The 8,751-nt window shown below is 34.5% G+C and overlaps 1 protein-coding gene across 4 annotated transcripts in view; it reads left to right on the forward strand.

Moving 5' to 3' along the window:
• ZDHHC2 (zinc finger DHHC-type palmitoyltransferase 2) overlaps positions 1-4,479 on the forward strand; it is a 65,217-nt gene extending 60,738 nt beyond the window's left edge. For all 4 annotated transcript variants that reach the window (XM_070598293.1, XM_008529155.2, XM_070598294.1 and 1 more), the window contains one exon: positions 2,522-4,479. The gene's annotated coding sequence lies outside the window, so the exon portion shown is untranslated. The remainder of the gene's footprint in view (positions 1-2,521) is intronic.
• Positions 4,480-8,751: the final 4,272 nt, after the last annotated feature.

Consider the following 8,751-nt stretch of genomic DNA (forward strand, 5'->3'; position numbering starts at 1 on the left):
CACAGATCATCCCTATTTTTGGTCACAGTAGGACCCCGTAGCCTGTGTCATCCTTAAAATAATACATATTATAAATCATTTTCTTTAAACTATAATTTTTTTTTGTCATACAAAAACCATCAAACATGTTTTATTTTTGTCATTATGATGGTACATTTATGAATGTAGGAGGAAAAAGCAAATTTTATTTAACAGCTATTAGCTTGATTTATAGCTTTTAAATAGTTAGACGCTTGAATGTACCTCTGTTCCTATGCTTGCCCTGCATTTAGTGACCCAAGATGAATTAGGTGCCTGCTGTGCACCCATCAGAATGAAGAGCAATATCTGACTGGCACATTTACTCACAACTGAAATCCTTGCAGTTCTGTGGAAATGAGAGAGGCCTTCTCAAAAAGAAAGCTCTTCCTGAAAATTGTCCATTTGTAGTAATAAAATAGTAAACCATAATTTTTTAAACCTGTCGTTCCAAATCAGTTTATTTGAAACAATGTTTATTAGCCTGCAGTCAATCAAAAGCTACAGTAAAGAGTCCCTTTGGAACAAAGCCATAAACATCTAAACAAAGCTAACGACTATGTCTTGTTATAATAGACACAATATAAAGAGTTGAACATTAACGTTATCACGCAACTCTCTACTTACAAAACTGCAATCTAGAATCCTAAAATCTAAGAGAAGCAAGAAAGTAGCATCTAAAACAAAATCATTTGTTCTAAAGTACTCCATGGACATCTGGTTTTTTATTTGTTTGGTTTTGGTCTGGTCTTGAGGAAAGGCTATGTAATTCTATTTGCCAGTTGACTGATGTCTGCGTTTTGGATGACTGTACATGATGGTCTTGCAGATCAAGTTGTTCATAACCATGGTTAGGACAGTGAAAATTTAATCTTCTTAATTTGGTTGAATAGCAGAGAGACAATGTTAAATTTCTGGAAACAAATTCCCAAAGTGTAACTATGAATATACAAATAAAGAATCACTAAACAATACCACAAGTAAAATATTTTACAGAACATAATTCTGTAAAGCATACAAAGTTTCACAGGATTTTCCATTTTTTTCCAGTATTTTGAATTAGTTGTAATTACCATACTTTGTGAGGTCATACGTCTTAAATATTTTACAAGTTTACATAGCAACATCATGTATAAGTCATGATAAGTGATAGTATTTTGACACAAGACCAGTGTTGTGTTTGTTCATCATTATTCTCAACACTTTGCACAGTGCCAGGCACATAGTAGGTTCTAAATAAACATCTGGTAACTAAGTGATAAAATAACATCTTTGAAATTAAAAATCTCACAGAAACTTGATTTTATTACATTTGAATATATGACATTAGTGGTTATAAAAAACAAATAGCAGCATGAATCAGCTGTATTGACTTAAAAAATGATTTTCTGATGTAATGTTTTTCATTCTATTGACATAACCAGTGACAGTAAAATTTCTTTAAAAAACTGAATTTTTCTAAGGTAGCTAGTAGATAGTCAAAATAGTTTTTAACAGTTTTTAAAATAGTTTTTCCTGCTTTACATCTTAGATTTGCAATCTATTCAATAACATTTATATTAAATATTATCTAATATTGATATGCCAATTTAATTATATTACTAAACAGTATCTTCAGATTTGCTTTTCCTCTTTGGGAACTACATTAGTAAGCGACCTGTAGCTTTTTTATAAAATATTTCTTAGTTCAGCATAGTTTCCAGATAGTTATAATGTGCCTAAACCTACATAGTAGTGCTGGTGTAGATTAAATTTAGCCTGCCCGGGGCCGGCCCCATGGCCGAATGGTTAAGTTCACACGCTCCGTTTTGGTGGCCCAGGGTTTCGCCGGTTCGGATCCTTGGCACAGACATGGCACCGCTCATCAGGCCATGCTGTGGCTGTGTCCCACAAAGCACAGCCAGAAGGACCTACAACTAGAATATACAACTATGTACTGGGGGGCTTTGGGGAGAAGAAGAAGAAGAAAAAGATTAGCAACAGGTGTTAGCCCAGGTGCCAATCTTTAAAAAAAGATTAGCTTGCTCAACCTTCCCTCTTATACAATAGAAATAAAAAATGCTGTGCTTCTATGCACATGAAATTTCAAAATTATCTCCCTAAATCCCCCTTCCAACTCAGTTGTCATTCCTAAACTGCTACTGGTCTCTGACAAATGCAGAATAACATACAACCCTGCCACTCAAATCGGGGCCCCAAGCCAGCAGCACTGGCATCACCTAAGTGCATAATAGAAATGCAAAATAGGTTACCCTAGACCTATGAATCAGAATCTGCATTTTAACAAGATCCTCTGGTCTTGCGTATGCATATTATAATTAGAGAAGCTTTGACGTGGAGGTCTATATCCAAGAACTCATCTTCTGAACCTTATAGTGTAGAAAACATTTAATTTTGAACAAGGGATGTTACTGCAACAAACGCTGAGTGAGTTGCTTAGTTTCTTTTGTTGTTGTTTTTTTTTGTTTACATACTAGTTCCATGTTTTCTGTTTCATTTCAAGGTATCAATACTGTAGATGGATGGAAGAGGCTTCCCACAGGAAGGCACCACTGGCCAGCTGTTCCATTTCCCTTTGGCTGGATATGCAGACTATGAATTGATTAGTTCTTTCCAAGCCGTTGCTTAAAACATAATATTTCTAATCCAGGATAGATTGTTTCAACTAACACAAATTCCTGTTAAATATTAAGTTATGGTTTATGAATCAAGGGCAAAAATATCTTCTATCATAACAACTGGGAATAAACTCATGGGCCAGTTTCCACCCAAATGTTTGGGTAGCACAATTTATCACATAAAAAGCCCATTAATCATCTGATTTTCCAACTCAGAAAATTGACACTATTAAGATACTGACATTTAAGAGATTTCAAGTCACATTATGATAAGAAGCTTTGTTTGTAAAACCTATTGCCTACGAGAAGGTGGAGGTAGCAAATGAGACTTGTTTATTCTGATGTGAATTCAGCCTCAGACTGAGTGAATTGTACAATGAATTCATTACAGATTTCAAATGGCCTACAGTTGAAGATCACCATCCATTTTTTGCCTGACTTTAATCTAATTCTAGCTTTTGTTCCTTGCTGGAAAAGAAGTATGATCATTGAGGCTTGAGCTCAACTGGCTAGAAAATTTATGTCAGAACTAATAGATTCCTATTACATCAGAAATATATTTTTCATCTCTTCTAATCATCTGAAAATTAGGGGAAAATCTGTAACAACAATTATGAAGATTGGTCTATGATATTCTTTTGCTGGTTTAGCTTTTTAAAAATCTCTTTTTACGTTATTTCTCCTATTGAACATAGCAAAAATATTGAATTTCTGTTAAGAATTCCTGATGGGCCAATAGATTAATCCTCCATTGATATCTATATTCTTTGTCTTCTCATCAACAGTATGACAGTTAAACTATATAGGTCCTCAAATACCTATTAAGATTAAATTATGCAAATCATCAAACAAAAATCATATACTCTTGGAAATTTAGTTCAACCTGAACTAAAAGGTGTGCTGTTTGGAAATTGAGTTTAAGATAAACTAAAGTGGTGTGTTTGTTGATGCCAAAACGTTCGGCTTCAGTAAATATACTAAGAAGCTCTTGTGCCTTGTATGCACTATTTAAAAAAAAGTTTTATTTTATTCTTTTTTAATTTGATGGAGTGTAAGTTTTGTAAATGTTAGTGATTAGAATAAGCTGTATACATTTTTTGGGTACTGATTTTGAGAATTTAAAGTAGATCACCTTTTAAATCTACACAGTTAAGGAACTAGTATTTAATTAAAGAGAAGATGGTGTTAAACTTTTCAAAATCCGAGTTAGACAAAAATTCAACACAAGATAAACGAAGACCAGAGGATAATGGAGTAAAAGATCCTTGCAATTACTCATCCTTGCTAAAAATACAAAGAGTTTTATATTAAATGAATTTATGGAAGAACGAATGTCAGCCCAGTCCATTTTATAGATGTTTGAGTGAGGTTATTTGGACAACAGGATGGCAGTCTTTTTCAGATTTTTTTTTAAAGCTAAAGATTTTGATCTGACAATCTGCTTCGTGCAATCTCAGAAGATATGATACATTTTTACTTTTGTTTTAACTTAAAGCACTTTTTGGTCATCATATTTCATTACCTGAAGTGCCAGGTTGGAACCTATAGCTGTTGCTCTAAGTCTTAAGGGCAACAGCATCACGTGATGTATTAAGAATTATATGCAGCAAGAGTTTTTTCAAAGCACATTACTACAGCTCTTTTTACAGACGGGATTCTGTTAGGTGTTCCCTCGTGTCAAACTAGAAGCTAGGGAAAAAAGAGAGATTTCTGTTCTTTACCTTGCTAGAGTACTGTTAATTTTTCCCCCTTTAGGTCTTTCATGTATTTATTGAAATACGTAGTCAATACACATTAGAATCAGATTTGAAAGCATTTTTAAAAATAAAATTTTTTTCATTAAGTTGTAATGGTTCCCTTTTTGTTTTCAAACTGAATAATCTTTAAAGGGTTTTTTGTTTGGTTTTGTTTTTAATTCTAGGGGTTTATAATTCTTGGAGATGATGGCATATCCCATTAGATATGAAGTATAAATTTCATCTGAGTGAATAAAGCATCAAATAGACCTAGATTTTGTACATATTTATAAAATGTACCTTAAAAACATTTTACTTTAAAAAATTTAATTGCTTAACAAACTTGAAGAGACACATATTTCACCGGTCCTGATAGTCCATTACACTGATATTTTGATTTTTCCTGTTCTTAGAGATTCTACCATATAGGTATCAATATTTAAGAAGTTTTTCATTAAAAAATATTGTACAAATGTTTCATATACATTAGTTAACTATTTGCCATTGTGCAGTGAAAGAGGGTTTGTTTTTTTCAAAGACAAATTAAGGAAAAATTGCATCAAAATACAATGAGGAGACATTCCAGGAAGTGCTTGTCCACATACCCCCTCCTGTTATACTGTAATAAAGTCTGGTTGATCACCTTTATTAGCCGTCTATATGAAAACGCCTTTGCACTGACAATCTAAATTGCTTTAAAGATATACTTTTCCTAATAGTCTACCAGAGCTACTATAGGCAAAATTCATGTCTACAACCTGGTCAGAACATAGGTCTTTTGAGAAGATGTGGATGACGGGATGAGGTAATTACTCAGTAAATGATTCTGAGGACAATCAGACTATCAAACTCGAGTACACTGTAAGGAACAGATAACTACCAAATATGGCACATTTGACAAAAAACTATATTCACATGGCAAATCAAATACAAAGGACTCATAAACCATGTTCATAAAAAAGTTAAGCTAGTAATCATGTGATTCATGCTTCAAGTAAACCACCTGTGAAAAAACTTGTACTCTTATTATAAACCAGCCAATTTTCCCCATTTGGAGAAATACGTGTAAACTTGCTGGGCTGATTGGTATACGCTTATCATAGTATCAGATATTTACTTGTAAAAGTGATAGTTCTAATACTGTTATGAATTTTAAAACCCACACACATATGTGAACCACGTAAATGGTGCATGCACATCCACTTATGCTGTAAACCATGATGAATGTAGCCTCCGGTACGACCCTCCCACCCATCTCCACGGACTACAGATTCTGGTCTCCTGCTAACATTTTGTCTGAAGTGACACATTTCGACTGGATTTTCACAAACAACATGCCTCTAGGTAAGTTCCTTCTGCAGAAAACTGTTCTAAGTAAAAAACTACTCGGCTTAATCCCAAATGTTTTAGCAGCCTACGCTCCTTTTCCACATATTTAGCCAATTTAGACCATTATTTCCTCTTACGGGTGGAAGCAGACTGCATTATGCACCTTATGTGTTTGTTAAACTTTTATGTGTTTGTTAAACGACTGGGATTTTTTTAGCCTTGTCTTGATAAAAATTCGGAGATTCTAATTTTTATTGAAATTTTAGCAATTTGATCATGTCACTAAAAGCATTAAACACAGCCAACTTTAGAAAAGTCTTGATTTTAAAACTGAGCAATCTATTCCCCCACTAGATTTCCTTTAGAATTTATTACCAAAGAATCTTATTTTGTTAGAGAACACAGGAAAGTGTGTTATAATGGTCCAGACCGTGCACTGTCCTTTTTCTCTTTGCCACGATGGATTCATTATTATTTTATAGTACTGTCCCGATTAGTATCAGGTGGCCATCACTGAAGGGATGAAGTTGAGGAGACTGAACATCTGTGGATCAAAAACTGTGCACATGAAGCATCTCCCAGCACAATGTTCAGTGTAGCAGGAGGCCTCAAACAAGAGGATGTAGGTAAAGAGGACGCTCTATCATAATGTAGTCCAGCTTACCAAGAGCTCAATCTCTGACACCCTTGACCTGTTCTATAGCAACAGAACGTTCAGCTATGATAGTCTGGGCAATGCCAAGAGAGACCACTTCAAATCACTTGCAGCCCTTTCTCACTGCAGGAAAGTGAGAGCAAAAACAAAACTGGTGACAATGCCCAAAGATACATCTTTGACCTTCTTGTTCATAGCCAGTATTCAGTATTTCTGTATTATTAGTTTACAGTTGGGAAAAAATGTTAATATTATTCATCTTTTGAGTTGACTTATTTCTGAGCATCAATTAAACCCAAAAGGGCCTTCTGATAAGTGGTTTCTTAAAACCACTCGCTTATGTTACATATAGGAGCTTCTTATTGCTCAGAAAGGACAGTACTATTTTATGATTTATGAAAACTGATTTATGTTGCATTTTTCAAGGAAGGTTTATCAGTGTAAGGAGCTCAATCCTGCCCTGAATTTATTAATATTTAATAGTTCTTGTTTGACAGATAAAGTTGCTTAATTAAATTGAGAAAAAACATAATACTCCAAAGAATTCTGTTGATGCTGAATTAAAGAACTGATAGCAGAGAAAGCTTCAGTTCTTCTGTTGTTTGTTTTTTATTCGGCTATGGGAGTAGGACTGTTTGTCAGTTTAGATTCCCTGTCTTTTTCTGTCAGTATGGACAGCCCTCTAAAGCCTAGTATTAAAAGCACCTTAAATGACCTAATCAAACATTTATTTTGTGAAAGTTGGATATTTAATAAAAGCAACCTTAATTACATATTAATCTTAGGGTAACATGCAAACATGTTTTAAAGTTCTTTTAAAAATATACTTAGGCAAGTAGAGGATATGGATGGGCCCCAGAATGACTAGAAAGAAAGAACTGAAGGGAAGTCTGTGTACATATGTATAGCTCAAGTATTTTGTTGTTTATTCTCTTTCTACATGGTCTTTGCAGTGGTGTAACACCAGCTAACAATGAACAATGTTAGCTCTTGCTAGAAAAAAAGAAAACAAAGCCGTATGACACAAGTGAAATGGGTCCCTGCCAAATCAAAACACCTTACATCTTCACAAGTTTTTAAATTTGACCGTCAACTAACCCTTTTTCTGCTCCATGCATATTTTTACCACCGTTGGTTGTATCACATCTTAGTAGATTCCACTTCAGGTTGTACTGACGTAGTGGTTTCTCAACTTCTTTAAAAATATTCTCACCTATACTTGTTCCACACAGACTATTAGCAGAAACTAATTCTTAAGTCATTTCAAACTCAGCATTGATTTTTCAAATACAGAGTAACAGCTGGGCAGTACTGGTAACATCTGACCGATTAAGAACCAAAGAAACTCAAAATCAAGTCTTATTTTATAATTAACTGTCAATGTTGTGCCCAGTGCCCTCACTGTTCAAGCAACTGTTCTCATCAAAAGACTAATAGTCTTTTTATTTTCTCTGGACACATTTCTTAGGGCTACTGCATTCAAAAAACATGATAAAACTCACCATTGGTAAATGGCTTTGCTTGGCTAACACATGGGCTACTTGTAAACATACTTTGGTTGCAACCTCATTTTCATTTTTTATTTTTGTGAAGAAATTATGCTGTGAGGAGAGACTCCATTTTAAAACTTCTAATTTTCCTGATTCTTGCTTTCCTATCTATGAGTTGGGAACATTGTGATGAGTGCTTAGTCTGGTTATGTCAACATATATTGTATTTTTTTGCACAGTTATGGTGTCATTGTATAATAAACACAGTATTTTACCACATATTTTGATAAGATAATCCACACTCTACTGTGCCTTAAAAGTACACTTTTCTTGTTTTGACAAAATGGGTATGAATTGGTAACAGAAAAAATAATAAAATGTTGTGGTACAGAGAGAGAAATGGCACTCCAAATGCTGTCAGGTCATAAGTGCACCACTGATTTTGTAGCACACCAAGCAGAAATGTGAAATGATAATGCAGCAGGCAGTTTCTGCAGTAGCTACTTAACTTTCCCATGGTAGTGCAAAAGTAGCCATTGACAGGACACAAATGATGAGTGTGGCTACATTCCAATGAATATTCATAACACTAAAATTTGAATTTCAGCCCCTCCCCCAGCATAGTGGTTAAGTTTGGCATGTTCTACTTTGGTGGCCTGGGTTCATGGGTTTGGATCCTGGGTGCTGACCTGCACCACTTGTCAACCATGCTGTGGCAGTGACCCATACAGAAATGGAAGAAGACTGACACAGATGTTGGCTCAGAGCTAATCTTCTCCAGGAGAAAAAAGAAAATTGAATTTTATATAATTTTCATGTCAGGAAATATTATTCTTTTTTTTTCTCCCATTTTTAAACTCTAAAAACCATTCTCATCTCACTGGCCAAAAAAAAAACAGGGAGCA

The sequence above is a fragment of the Equus przewalskii genome, chromosome 28 (assembly GCF_037783145.1).
Source record: "Equus przewalskii isolate Varuska chromosome 28, EquPr2, whole genome shotgun sequence".
NCBI lineage: Eukaryota > Metazoa > Chordata > Mammalia > Perissodactyla > Equidae > Equus > Equus przewalskii.